Source organism: Macrobrachium nipponense, chromosome 11, assembly GCF_015104395.2.
Source record: "Macrobrachium nipponense isolate FS-2020 chromosome 11, ASM1510439v2, whole genome shotgun sequence".
NCBI classification, from domain to species: Eukaryota; Metazoa; Arthropoda; class Malacostraca; order Decapoda; family Palaemonidae; genus Macrobrachium; species Macrobrachium nipponense.
Window position 1 is genome coordinate 41468459 of NC_061087.1, and position 14657 is coordinate 41483115.

Genomic DNA, 14657 nt, shown 5'->3' on the forward strand with positions numbered 1-14657 from the left:
AAACTACATGTCTAATTTGATAGTAGGTACATTAGTCTAGCTACAATTGTACCTAGGGTAAAAAACCGCAGGGTACAGGAGTGGACCATGTACGATCAACGTGAACAATCTCAAAAAAAGTACATTATAACGCGTCCTGACATTGGAGATGGGCATCAGTCGCGACTTCTTGTTGGTGAGAAACCTAGCTAAAGACCTCCACTCTCCTTTCGAAGTATAAGTATTTTCTCCAAAGTTAGAAATTAAGGCCAAATTTTAAGATTTAAAAAGAGGGCAGTGAAAAGGGTGTCCACGGCAGTGGAAATCTCACCAAAACGCGTTCAACATTTTTACTTACAACTCGAAATATTTAGAAGATTGACGCCATCTTGATGTTTACGGAGTCGCTTGTGTCAATAAACTAACCATTTCCTGTGATAAATCCGCACACCACTTGTACCCACAGACGCTGGGGCACTTTCATCACAACAATCGGAAAACGGTCCCTCACCGGCTTGTTTGTTATTAAACAACTGTTTTCGTAGAAGACGACGACAAAGCGTGCACTTCGATAATTTTTTAAATAAATAGTAAAACATCAATATTTTACATATTTATAATGATTAATTTGAAAATATTCGTTATTGAAAAAGTAACTCGATTCTGACTCAAATTTAAGTAATTATTTTTTGGAATTAGAACGTTCTTTTAAGCCCTGTATTATGACGTCACGACGTCTTGACTTTCATACCTATTGTAAATAATTGCTTTACTCAACTTTCTTACAGAACAGTTACCAGTTATTCATGCAGATTATCAGCTCTTCATGTAATTGTTATAATCTTAATGCGCATATATATCTTTATTATTTACTTTTTGGATATATGAAGATGTTTTACTGCCGGATTATCGCCGTAGTGTGACACAATCGTTTTCGGTCCCTGGGCCTCTGTTTTCGCACCATAACAAATTATGGGGCCAAATGTGCAATGACCAGAAAGTCGTTAAAAGAGGAAAGTAGCATTGAGGGGCATATGTTTTGACTGAGAAAAATACAAATTTATTCAATAGTTAGCTTGTAAAAAATACTTGATTACAAAAAACTTGATTGACAACTAAGCAGCATACCTACTATGGGTTTCAGAGACAGTGCAAGCACGTTTTTGGGCAATACCTATTTCGGTAACGAACACTCGTATCAGAACGAGATTTTGCTATAGTGCATTACACCCAGTGCCGTAATTTATAAGGGTATCGTGAATCACTAATCGTAAAGAATAACGACACTTGTCCTTGTACCAAGAGACAAAAACTCCATTATGCAGAAATGGATACGAACATGCGTAAAAAGCTCCACCTACCCTCTCCTCCCCCCTCCACCGCCACCCCTTTCCTTCTTCGTTCCTTCGCCTTCCTTTCTCTCTCTCTCTCTCTCTCTCTCTCTGTTGCCATTCGGTATGTGTTGACCCTCCAAACTGGGTATAAGTCTACACACAAAATGTTGAAATTGGTGAAATTAGGCTATGTATTGTAAGTATATATACCTAAATATTAAAGCCAATTTTATCATTATTGCATTACTATGACAACTAGAATTCATGGAAACAGTTTATAATAATGAATCGGCGTATGTGTGAAGCCTCCACTAATGTGGCAACGATGATTTTGCCATTCTTAGCATGCAAACATTAAAGGTTACATTTATTTCTGGCATACGGTTATTAAAGAAATTCAAAATACTAATATAGACTGAAATCAATGAAAAGTGCTAGCAAAAACAAAAAAGCAAAAAAAAAAATATATATAATCCACTTATCCGTAGTCGTTAATCTTTGGTTTTCGGCAGCCAGATGTACGAAAACGTTAGAAACATTGGATTTTGTATCTACTTTAGAAATATCTGTAATTTTTCGGGTAAATTTGGTTGCAAAAAAGGCAGGCCTAATATACATGAATTAAATTAAAAATTTTAAATAAAGTACGATAAAGTTGAACTAATAACGAGTAAAGTTAAACAATTTAGGGAATAAAACTTTGCAGTTTCGTCGTCTGCTGTTCGTAACTGTGTTTGGTGGCGCGCGCACTTAGGAAAACCCAGGGGAACAGCAACTTATTTTTAAGTGCAATGTGGAGTGAATTGAGACCAAATTGTGTATAATAACAATCAAATAAGCACTGTGGAGTTTCAGTTGTGATGGCTGTAAGGATAAAAAAAAAAAACCACTGATTACAAGGTTAAAAATGGAATTCAGTTCAAACCATGACCCCGGGAATAAAAATTTGTTTCATACTTTCAGTAATATAGGCAACAAAATGTTGTTTTTATTGTGCTGATTACAGCTGCAATCTTGAGTAAGATCAATAAACGTTACATATATACGCTAACATTGTTCGATACGAGTGCTGGGAAGCTGGGAAAAGATGATTGTCGTCACTGATCAGAACCTGTACATCCACACGGTAGCCGCCATATTGGGATTTCAAAACTGCCTTGAAAACATATTTTACGAAGAGCGTCACATGCTTATTTTAGTTCGTATATGGGGCTTTCATATATCACATTATGTTGACGAAACTTCAATCTTTGAATGGTATGTTTGGAGTTGTAATTGTAATTCTTGTTTCACCATTTAAATATCGAGTGAATAAGACCTGTCCACCGTGATAAGGGTTGGTAGTCGCTGGTGTTTCCCCCTATTCCTCTGACCTCCTATGGTATCATAGGCTGTAGTATTTTGTACAAGGTAGTAGTAGTGGTCCTTTACTGTTATCATAACCTAATCAGTTTTGTTTTTTCTTTTCTTCAACTGTACCTAGGTATAGGGCTACATCAAACTACAGGTAACAACAAAAGGAAACATAGGTAGTTCAACAGTTTAGGGGTCCAGATTCACTGCTCCCTTGTCCGAGGTTTGTTTTTTTGCTTTTCCTATTTTCAATCTCTTACAACAGATTTGCAAACAGAAGTATAGCCTATTTGCCCCCCCTCCAAAAAAAAAATGTAAGCAGTTTATCCGCTTACAGAAGCAGGGATTGTAGAAAAACAAAAGGAATAAAGCTGTGCGCCTCAAGCGAAGAGGCTAGTGTAGTGTGCCTGCAGCTGTTTTTGTGGATTGAGCACTTAGGAACTAGGTAGGTAGGAATCTGGCATGGGCTGTTGTTCTTCAGCAACTAGTACTAGCATTTTTTGATAAATTGAAAAAAAATGAGCAGTTTACCTGCTTCTTGGAGCAGAGGTTTATGATTTTCTCCAAATTCTATGGTTCTGTAACTCCCAAGACTTGATACACGATACTGTACTACCTATACAAACCCTCTGTCCTTTACATTAGGAATTACACTTCACAGCAAAGCTGGGACAAGGTCGTTAAATTCTTAAACAAGGTGGTTAAGCAGTAACTAGGGCTACCATCTGGTAGGCAGGTAGACCCGCCTGCCCTGATGTAAACACTTTACTTTGCTTTCGGCTGTCTTCCATTGAAGATGTATGTTTGTGAGCTCTTGCTGACTACTAGTAGTTGTTAATCACAATTTCCTGTGGGATCTTACTTTTATTGTTTTTAATATTTTGAATATACTGTGTTTGGTATTAGTAATTAATTGACTTTTAATATACCTAAGTAATATACAAACCCTCTTTTCATACATTCAACTTACCTGTCAGATATATACATAGCTATCGACTCCGTCGTCCCCGACAGAAATTCGAATTTCGCGGCACACGCTACAGGTAGGTCAGGTGATCTACCGGCCTGCCGCTGGGTGGCAGGACTAGGAACCATCCCCGTTTTCTAATCAGATTCTCTCTGTCGGTGGGAAGGTAAACATATGTTTACTTTCCCTCCTGATTTGATTTCGTGTTTTCATCGCCATCGATCTTCCTGGGCCGACTTTTACAGGGAAGTACTGGATCGGTGGTTTGGCATACGTTTTTTAATAACTTTTTAATAACTTTTAATGAATTAAACGTTCGAAGTTTTCAAGAATAGAGGATGTGTAACTACCGAAGTTTTCGGTAGACAATTACATAGTTTGCAAGAAAGGGAAATATAAATATTTATTCATTGATAAAGTGTAATAAATGTTAGAATTTGATTGAGGAAAATAAGGTAACTTCCTATTTGAGGAAGTCGAAAAACATAGAACTAGATATGCTTTCTTTAGAAGCTTTAATAGCCCTCGTTCTGACAAGCAGTTAGAATATTAACAGTACTAGTAGTGTTGTTTCCTCATCACCTTCTTACTTCACAGAAAACTACAAATTCATTTGCAATTTGAAGATAAAGGAATGTAGCTCAAGATACGAGCTATTATAAGGTAAGAAGTGATATAGTGTTCCCCATTGCAATAGAGGGTGCGTCTGATCGGCTCTGTCTCGCTCCCAGGCCTAGACCTCTTTCCAAGCTCCCTGGCCCGGACGGACGGAAGGAACAAAAAAAAAAAAAAAAAAAAAAGGTCGAAAAGCCGTACGGAGGTTATGGAGAACCTCCCCACCGATCAGGCGTCCCCTCGGCAGGTTCTGTAGGACGTCCCAGACTGCCAGGGATAGCCATTGGAAAGGCATCCTAATTCAATGTGTTCCCCTTATTATTATCGTCTTGACGAATAAGGAGAAGAAACATTCAACGGCGTAGATTAAAGTGAAGAGCAAGATAATCTCGTCTGGCTATCGGAACCTCAGAAGAGACGGAGAAAGGAAGACATCATTCGATAACAGTTGCGGTAGAGGCATTGCCCTATCCGGGTTCGTCCCCCCCGTACGGTTGGACGGGGAGGGTGGGGGGGGGGGGGCTCTATCCCATGGGGGGGTTTGAAATAGTTATTTCAATAAATTCCTCATCGGTACATGGATAATGAAAATATATCTATTCTGAAAAGAAACGAATTACGATATTAAAGAATATTTGTTGATCGAATGAATTATATGGATCTCGTTTAGTGAGTACACATATATATATAACTTTTAAGCTTCTAGCTCCTTGGGCATGAAGCTCCGGTAACGAGGCTCAATGCGCCTAAAGCGTCTGAAACAAGGCGCAAAGCGCCTGAAACGAGGCGCAAAGCACCTGAAGAAGCCTGAATAATAGGCGCAAAGCGCCTGAAGCACTATGAACCAGGATCTTCATCGGAAATGGAAGTCCTTCTCATTCAGAAGAAAGGGAGGGCTATGTCGAAAATGGAAGTATTGTCGAATTCTAAGCAAGAACAAATGTACAAGAGATCGGAACCTTCCGCACACAGAACCTTCCGCACAAGCGGAACCTTCCAGAAGGCGGAAGATTCCAGATTCGAATAACCTTCCAGACGTACAGAACTTTCCAGGCGAGGATCGCCTTTCAGATGCTCGGAACTTTCCAACAAGAAAACTTTTCCAAGGCGATACGTCTGCTAGGATCCAGGAGTATTCTGATCACGATACTCCTCCTAGGCGCCAGGAGTATCGTGATCGGAACGTGATACTCCTGCCAGGTGCCAGGAGTGTTCCGATCACGATACTCCTCCCAGGCGCCAGGAGTATTTCGGAACGCGATACTCCTGCCAAGCACCAGGATTTATTTCCGACGAGCACGATACTCCTCCCAGGCGCCAGGAGTATTCGAACGTGATACCTCCTACCAGGCCCGCCAGGAGTATTCTGGCGATCACGATACTCCTCCTAGGAAAGCGATTTACTTCGCCAGGGGGCGCAGGGGGAGGATTTCCGACGCCAGATTTACTCCTCCCCAGGCGCCAGGAGTATTCGGAAGCGCCGTTTACTCCTGCCAGGCGCCAGGGGAGTATTTCCGAGGGGACGAAGGGAGTTATTCCGATCCGATAACTCCTCCCAGGGGAGGCGCCAGGAGTATCGGAGCGCGATACTCCTGCCAGGCGCCAGGAGTATTCCGAGGACGAGGAGTATCCGATCGATACTCCTCCCAGGCGCGCCAGGAGTATTCGAGCGCGATACTCCTGCCAGGCGCCAGGAGTATTCCGAGGAGAGGAGTATTCCGATCGCAATACTCCTCCCAGGCGCCAGGAGTATTCTAGGCAAGATACTCCTGCTTAGCGCCAGGCACTTTCTCCTACAAGAAGAAGCCTGACAACCGCCAAGAGTCTCCAGGCGAAAGGTGGAAAGACATTCGAGGCTTCTTCCTGATAGGGACGGGAGTTGTCGCACAGGCGGCCGTTGCCCTTGTCAGGATCGTCTTAATGCAATAAAGGCAAGAGCAAGTTCGGCTTTTTTCCAGGCAGGGACTCAAGATGTAGCAGGCTGCCGTAGCCCGTTCAGTCAGGTTAGATCGGTACTGCTAAAAGCCCTTCACCTTTCGAAAGGAAGCGCTCTCCTCCGGTTGCTCAATCTTGTCCCAACTTGAGGAATGGAAGATAGAGCAGAATTGTGAGAATTAGTTCAGTATTAGTAAGAGGATATTAAAATCATCCTCCTTCTAAAAAAAAAAAAAAAAAAAAAAAAAAAAAAAAAAAAAAATAATGCAACCAACCATTTACAGAAAGAGGGGCAATCGTTTGAAGTTGAACAAGATTCGTAACGAGCTCTCATTCATTGATTAGAGGCTCTTCCAGATAAGAAAGGCGTAAAATACGGACTTATCTCCAAGATAATAAAAGCTGGAGAGATTCTCTTCGATCCTCGGTTGTCATTTGCGATCTCTTTCGACTAATACTCATTCGGGATTATTGACGAAATGAACGAAGAGAGTAAGATTTCCATTCTTTCTCTGCATGTCGGAAAGGAAAGAGTGTCGTAGAAGGCTTGCTGTATACGACTACTGAATGACAAGTCATATACGCATACCATAGTTGCCTTTCTGGTTCGCTACGGAATTATCTATATCCTTACAGGATTTTCCTAGTAAGGACTTCGCTTAAAAGGTTTGTTACGACAATACCTACTCAGCTTCGGTATTTAACAAAGGTTGTTTGGCTTAAATTTGCATTATTGAGAGCTTTCTTAGACTCGAGAATAATTTTATTATATCCATTCATTGAAGGGAGTAACTGGCAACTCAGAATGAATGCAGCCAGGCAGTGAACGAGACAGCTGTAATTGTGAGCCAATCTAGTACCATCCGGTTCTCGGTCGTGAACGGTTGGTTACATCTTTCTCTCCTAAGGGATCGAATGCTTCACCGTATATTCCCCATACAATCAGGGACTTAACCACGAATTGAGGGGATTTTTTTAGGCAAACATGAATAACATCGTATTCGTTTTGCTAAGGATATCTCTCTGCCTCGGCGAGGAAAGAATGTAGTAGGAAATTCACCTAAGATAACGATACGGTTTAAGCCTTATGCACACACCGTGGTTTAATTTACAGCGGTTCCTACTATCCTTACCAAGAGTTTCCTAGATGAATGCTGTTTACCACAATGTGACGGGATATAAAGGATTTTAATTCTGGCAGAGCACGATTTAACATTATTGGAAAGAGTTGTTTTCAGACCCTGCGGAAAGTTATTCACAGATCTCTTCGCAAGGCAGAAGATGAACGCGCTTCTTATAGATTGCTTCCTTTTCCTCGAACAAGAGAGGTAGCAAGATACGCCATCTTTAATTTAAATAGGGGAATAAACTTTGACTTTTTTTCCCCTAGTTATTATATATTCTTAACACATATTAAAATAAATGGGCATCAAAGGAAGAAGATGATGCATCATTTGGCAATAAAAAGGTTGGATCACGAGGCACGTTCTTCTTTCAGCATGTGTCGGAAGTTTTTCTAAGAGAGTAGAGATTTTTATCGGAATCTATTATAAATATTGGACCTGAAAAACCTATTCACTCTGAGTCTGTCTGCGTGCAGACTGACCAGAAGTAAATATGAATGAGAGGATTTTTCAAGGGAAGCTTGATAATTCCTTTAAATATGTTAAGACATAGAGTTGCTGCAGATCGTGCTAGATAGAAAGGGGAAACTGTCCTCTTCCGATACCTCTGTGAACCACCATAATGGTTTTCTTCCCTTTCAGAGAATCACCTTGGTATTTTATGCTATCAATGAACACAGTAAAAAAAGATATACTCTGTCTAGACAAAGAATATTAGAGATAGTAGAGAATTAAAGATCTTCGGGATCTTATACAATACCTCTATACGATAAGAGTAAGGAGATCTTATACTTAGAATGGATCCTAATTTGGGCCTCAATTCCGTGTTCCGACAAGATGGAACTGCTCCTAATCAAATGTTTCTCTTGGTCCTAAACGATCAAAAGGACAAGTGAAATTTTTGGGGCTTTAGAATCTGGAATCAAATTCTATGAAGACTCGGCAATGGGTTCTGGCCAGCATAGTATGTTTGGCAAAAGAACTAAAGCCTTTTATTCCTGGATCAACGCTTTCAGATAGAGGTTTCGTTGTCCGGGTAATGTAGTGACATTGTCATCTACAGAAGAATACAAGGTTTAAACGTTTACTGACAGAGTCTTTGGAACGCGAGGAGGGCTCAAACTACTTCCCAAAAGGTTCAGAGAGATACATTCAAGAGCTAGAAATCAGGAGTCCTACCAATTTCAGCTCAGAATCTCTTTAAAATTCCAAGAACTCCTTCCCTTCCTTCGGGCAAGGATAGGGAAGCTTCTGCAACGAGAAAACTCATCAACATGTAGGAGGAGAACTCGTTAGCAACGGAAGTATGCAATAAGGATCCTCCTCGGAGGAAGACTTGTCTCTCGGACTTTTGAGATTTCCTATCGTCTACTGGATGTAACTGACTAAATTTTGATGAATGTGCAGGAGCAATTAGCGTCTTTGGTAGGAGTACTTTCTAAAGAGCCTACTCGTAAAAAGGATGACAGGCTTCCGATTAAGAGATCCAAATACCGATCTCCTGTCGGGCGCGACGAACCCTACAGGGGAGTTTTGTCGCACAAGCGGCCATCTCTTGGGGGAGCGATGCGTTAGGCAGGCGAGACTGGTGGAAAAGGAAAGTAACTCCTGCCAAGCGTCTGGCGCCAACTAGGAGCCAGGCGCCAAGTAGGCGCAAAGAGCCTGACTTTACTGTAGATCGTTCTAGGCCCAGATCTTCATCCAAGCAACAAGAGCCAACTGGAGAAGAGAGAACTCCTGATAGGAGTATAGCGCCCGCTAAGCGCAATATACTTGCCATTCGAAAGGCGCATTCCATGAGCGATACTCCTACCAAGCCACAGGAGTATTCGGCGCCTTGAGTACTCTGACCTCGATACTCCTCCCAGGAGCCAGGAGTATTCTAGACTTTTTACTCCTACCAGGACGCCAGGAGTATTCGAAGCGCGATGTGCCTCCAAGCGCCAGGAGTATTCTGAGCTTAATACTCCTAACAGGCGCCAGGAGTATTTGGAGCGAGATGCGCCTTCCAGACGGCAGGAGTATTCGAAGAGTTTTACGACTGTCAGGCGCCAGGAGTATTCCAAACAGGATACTCCTCGCGCCAGCCAGGCGCAAGCCAGGCGCTAGGCTTCATCCAGATGGGATCAAGTTCAAAGAAAGTCCTAGTCTTCTTTGAAACAATGGTGATCTCTAAAGCACTTCATAAGTGACTTGATGATACCTTCAAACAGCTGAGAATTTAAAAGCTCATGAAGTGCGAGCTTTTGCAAATTCTTGTTCTTTTCGTAACAATATGTCAGGAAGACATATTAGCTTTAACATATAGAGATGCAACTATGTGTTGACTGCTCATTACACGAAGGACTTCAAGTAACCGAAGGACTTCAAGTTAACCTACGAGAGATCCTTCTCTCTTGGTTATACGTATCAGCGGATACGTTGCTGGGATAAGGAGCCGACACTGATCCTTTAATAATGAGTTGAATTTATTTTAACTCAGTGATTTTTTTTGGGGGTTTGAAAGGAGTTTGGGGGATAACTCTTTTTCAATTTAGCGCGAACCCTCATGTTAGGAACAGGTGATCGGGATCGGTGTTGCGCTCCTTAGTTATGCCAATAGGCATAGGCATGTTGTCATATAAGCGGATTAGCACCCATTGACAAATGCCAATTAGGCTCGACCGAGTAAGTGGATAAGACCCCATCGGTAGACCCACAAGAACTCTTGGCCACAGATCACTATCTTGCTAAGGCTCTTGAGACGAAGCAGACTCCTATGCACTAGCTAGGAAGTCAACCCTTCGTCTAGAAACACAGAGGAACCAAGGTCTATAAATACCTACAACATATGTTGTTTACCTGTCTAGTCAGTAGTTAGCTGTCTCTTGCCCTCCACCAAAGGGTGTCAATCAGCTATGTATATATCTGACAGGTAAGTTGAATGTATGAAAATGATATTGTTATGATACAATAAAGTTTCATACATACTTACCTGGCAGATATATACATAGCTATCGACTCCGTCGTCCCCGACAGAAATTCGAATTTCGCGGCACACGCTACAGGTAGGTCAGGTGATCTACCGGCCTGCCGCTGGGTGGCAGGACTAGGAACCATCCCAGTTTTCTAATCAGATTCTCTCTTCCACCTGTCTCCTGCGGGGAGGCTGGGTGGGTCTTCAATTGTATATATCTGCCAGGTAAGTATGTATGAAACTTTATTGTATCATAACAATATCATTTTTATGGTAAGCCTTGTTAGCCACCTTTCTCTTTTGTGTTAAGGGTCGGCGGCAAGGGTGTATCTCCACCCTTACCACTTATATTGCAATACACCACCTGAACACCTAAATTACCAACAAAAATTACCAACACTTAAAGAAATTTTAACTGCCAGCACTACCAATGCTGCAGGTAAACATTGTTACCGAGCCACCTGTCCGTGGTTGGCGGCGCTGCTGCCGGCTGACAGTGACTACTCCCGTCAATCGCTTTTTGTTCGCTCGTCTGTCAAGACGTTTCTTGCAGCGTGCAAACCTTTGGTCACAGCCCGACCCCCTACTACGTTGGATAAGATTGTTGACGCCCTTTGCTTGTTTTGGAATTTCGCCTTGGCTTTTCTCTGCTTGTTCGATGATAATGGACTCAACTGCAAAGGATCAACCCCCCCCCCCAACTAAGACTCCTCCAGACCATCCCAGCGAAGATGCAGCAACTCATCGCTCCTGTGCCGCCTGCAAACGGAGGATGAGTACACTCAAATATGATCAAGATTCCTTATGTATTTCATGTAGGAAAATTCAATGCAATTTAGGTCACAGATGTGACGAGTGTAAGGACTGGTTTACGGATCACATGCAGGCATATATTAACCCCTTCGCCACCGGCCTGCTTTATTGCTGCAAATGCTTGCATACCGCATGAGGGACCCCCTGTCGACCGCGATATCATCATTACTTGCTCCCCAAACTCAATTTTTATTTTATTCATATTTTTCCTTTATATCTTATGTGAAAACATTGTGTGTACGGATATCAATGAATATTTTTTACCCCATTATCAAAAATTACATAAAATATAGTAAGAATATTGGAAAAAATAGGAATACTTAGTGGAAAAAGTAATTGCAGAAGTAGGAACTGTTATAAAGTAGTAGAAATAATAGTAAAGTAATAGAAATAAAGTAGCAGAAAAAGTAGTAAGTAGTAGTAAAACAGTAGTAGTGGTAATAGCAGTACGTACTAGTTTTCATACTGAAATAGTTATTCCTAGGTTTCATACAAAAAAGAAACAGCGTATACATCAATGAATGTTTACGGCACTGGTAATAATAATAATAATAATAAAAGTAATAATAATAATAATAATATTATTAATTAATAATAATAATAATAATAATAATAATAATAATAATAATAATAATAATAATAATAATAATAAAAGAAACAGCACTCGTGACCAATACTTATATACTTATGGGGCAGTTTTTTCATCCCCATCATCATAAGCAAGCTGTAAAAAACCATCTCGTCACGAGTAACAGGCCTCCATAGAAGTCCTTTCACCTTACGCTTTCCTGTTGAATGAAAGTACTACTCTGCCCTAGCATTCATCCATTCACACAATTTGTCAATTACATAATCACAAAAAGGAAAAAAAATTAATCACGTAAGCAGGTGAAATCTGGTGTAAGCAGGAATCCCATTGCCACCCTCCTTGAATCAGAGGGGGGCTGGGTCTGGGCGCAAGTCACAAGATGGATCAGTATGAACCGCCAGCCTTCATCGACAAGAGGTTCAATGTCTTCCAAACACTCGTTGTCACTGTCAACCTCTATGAAATTATTACTATAATCATCATCTGATAGATTTGGCAGGTACTCAGACCCTGACTCGGAAACACTATCATCTGACATGATACTGAAAAAAAAAACATATAAAATAGCTGCAATCAAAAGAGAAAAAGGTTTAGAATTCAAACATCTATATGGTTTACGGACAAAATCGTAATCATCCTTCTCAGATAATGGCCTGAGGCGCACTGGGATATGTTGGCCAGTACCCCTCCTAATATCCCATATGAAAATGACGGTCACGACGTCCATCGGACGCTCATTGGTTGGAATGAATTGTGGGTGGAGCTTCAGCACCTCTCTCGTACACAATACTGTGTCTGAAACCATCCAAGCTGAAGAAAACGCTTTTGCTTTTCGAGGAGGGATGAAAGACGTACACGCGTACGTCCCGGTCTTTTATTACTGTACCATAAAAGACGTACATGTGTACGTCCCAGTGCTGAAGGGGTTAACACAGGAAAGCTCTTGCTTCAAAGAGTAAAGGTAGGGTAGTTTCAGAGACTAACTCAAGGTAAAAGAAGCTAGTGATTGGAGTCAGCACTGCATAAGAAGTTAGAGGATAGGTTGACCGAGTATGTCTGGTTTATTTACTACACTGATGTCAAAGTTGCAGGACGAGATGAAAGTTAGCAATAGGGAACAATTTACTAAGTGGTCTCTTCCAGCTCCCCTTCCTGTTCTGGAACCAGCCCTGATGGGTGCTGGCTGGGGGTCATGGAGATCCAAAAACTGATAGGGTAGGAACTATCGTCTCCCCAGGTGAGGAGCAGTCAGTGTCCGCAGCAGAATTCCCTTATTCCCCTGAAAATGTAAGTCTGAAAATGAAATCAGAGATAGAAATGACGCAGACATCTAAGTGTTAGGGATCAGCTAGGCGAGGCACGGTTCCAAGGGCAGTTGCCTTCTTATTCTTTATTTAGTCCTGCTAGGGTTAGGATCCCCATTGGATCCAGAGATCTGTTTGTTCCCGGCCAATACTGCGCCGATGGTGAAATCTGTCCTTCCTTCTGGGAGTTTCGACTTGGTTCCGTCAGCGGCAGATACTCTGAATGCCCTCTCCTATTCAAAAGTTCCCTTTCCGTCTGGAAATATTTTAGAACTTTTGCTCCTTGAGGGTTCCTCAAGCATTGCTCAATTCAGTTTAGCTGACTATAATGATGATCTCATAGGCCTTTCACAGGGTTATAGGTCCTTGGTTAGGCAGTGTTTTCTTTTAGGTTTCAGTAATATTCAGGACCATGTTCTTAAAAATTTCCCTGAATTCTGTAACGATATGTATCTAGACTTTCAAGGTGGTAAAGATTCAATTTATTTTCTTTCCCTAAAAAGGATGGCTTCTAACCCTTCTACTATATCCCTGGGTTCGTTAGTTTCTCTTCCCCCAGTTTCGGGGGTTTCTGCTTCAGTCTCCGATCATTCAGCAGCCCCACCTCGGGGGGGTCTCATGCCTTCTCCTTTAGTTTTCCTTTATGAGAGTACTTTTACTTCTAACGCAGCTGTTGCGTTCCACAGGTTTTTCCCGTGCGGGTGAGGTGTTACTGTCTTCCCTTCCTTCGCAGGTTACTTCTTTTGGTATCCCTTCGTCTTCCGCTGGTTTCAGCGTTGCTCTGGCATGTGCCTCGGTTACCTGTCCTACTTCTGCGATCACTGGACTGAGAGTAGTTTCCAGTGTATCTTCCTCTGTTTTCCCTTCTCCGTCCGTCCTTCCTAAGGTAGGAGATATTCCGCTGGAATTAGGTACTGGTGTTAATTCAGTGTCGGTTTTGGTAACAGGACTTCCAGGTTTCTGGACTTTGTCAGGTCTGATGGTTGCTCAGCAAGGGCAGTTACACGAGGATGTTTCATATTCAGCGGCGGTAGACATTCACGCAGGGGAGGCAGCTTTCTCGCATGTTCGGGGAAGATCACCCTTGGATATTAGTTTGGTTCAATCCAGGTTGTTGAATCAAGATGGTGAAGCGCTAGATCTGCGCAGCTCCAGCATTGTTTTGCTTCTGCAAGAAGTTTTAAATCGGTCAGTGGCTTCCGCATCTCTTTGTAGAGGTGTTGATGTTGCGCAACCTTTTGTGCTTGGCTCAAATCCGGGTTTCATTTCTCCCGATGTTAATTACTTAGGTGTAGGTCAGGGAAGGTTAGGTTCTCCGTCTCATCAGGGTGGTATTCCGGGAGTCAGTCTTGCCTCTGCTTCTCCTTCCATTCAGGTGTATTTGATTGATGCAGAAAGAGAATTTTCTGTTAAGGACGAAGGTCCTCCTCTTCCGTTATCAGGCTGTCCGATGACAGTAGACAGCGAGTATCGTAGAATGATAAACCTCATTCACCTTTGTTTCCTCAGTTGAAAGTCATTGAGGAACCCTTAAAACCTAGCCAAGCTATGTTTGAAGAGCTTTTCTCAACCAAACCGCTGGTTTCGCATTCATCATGCAAGTTGCCTTGGTTTGGGCGTGTAGAACAATCCCTGAGGGAGGCGGACTCTCGGTTAGCTACGTTAGTGGGGGTGGGTAGGCAGGACTC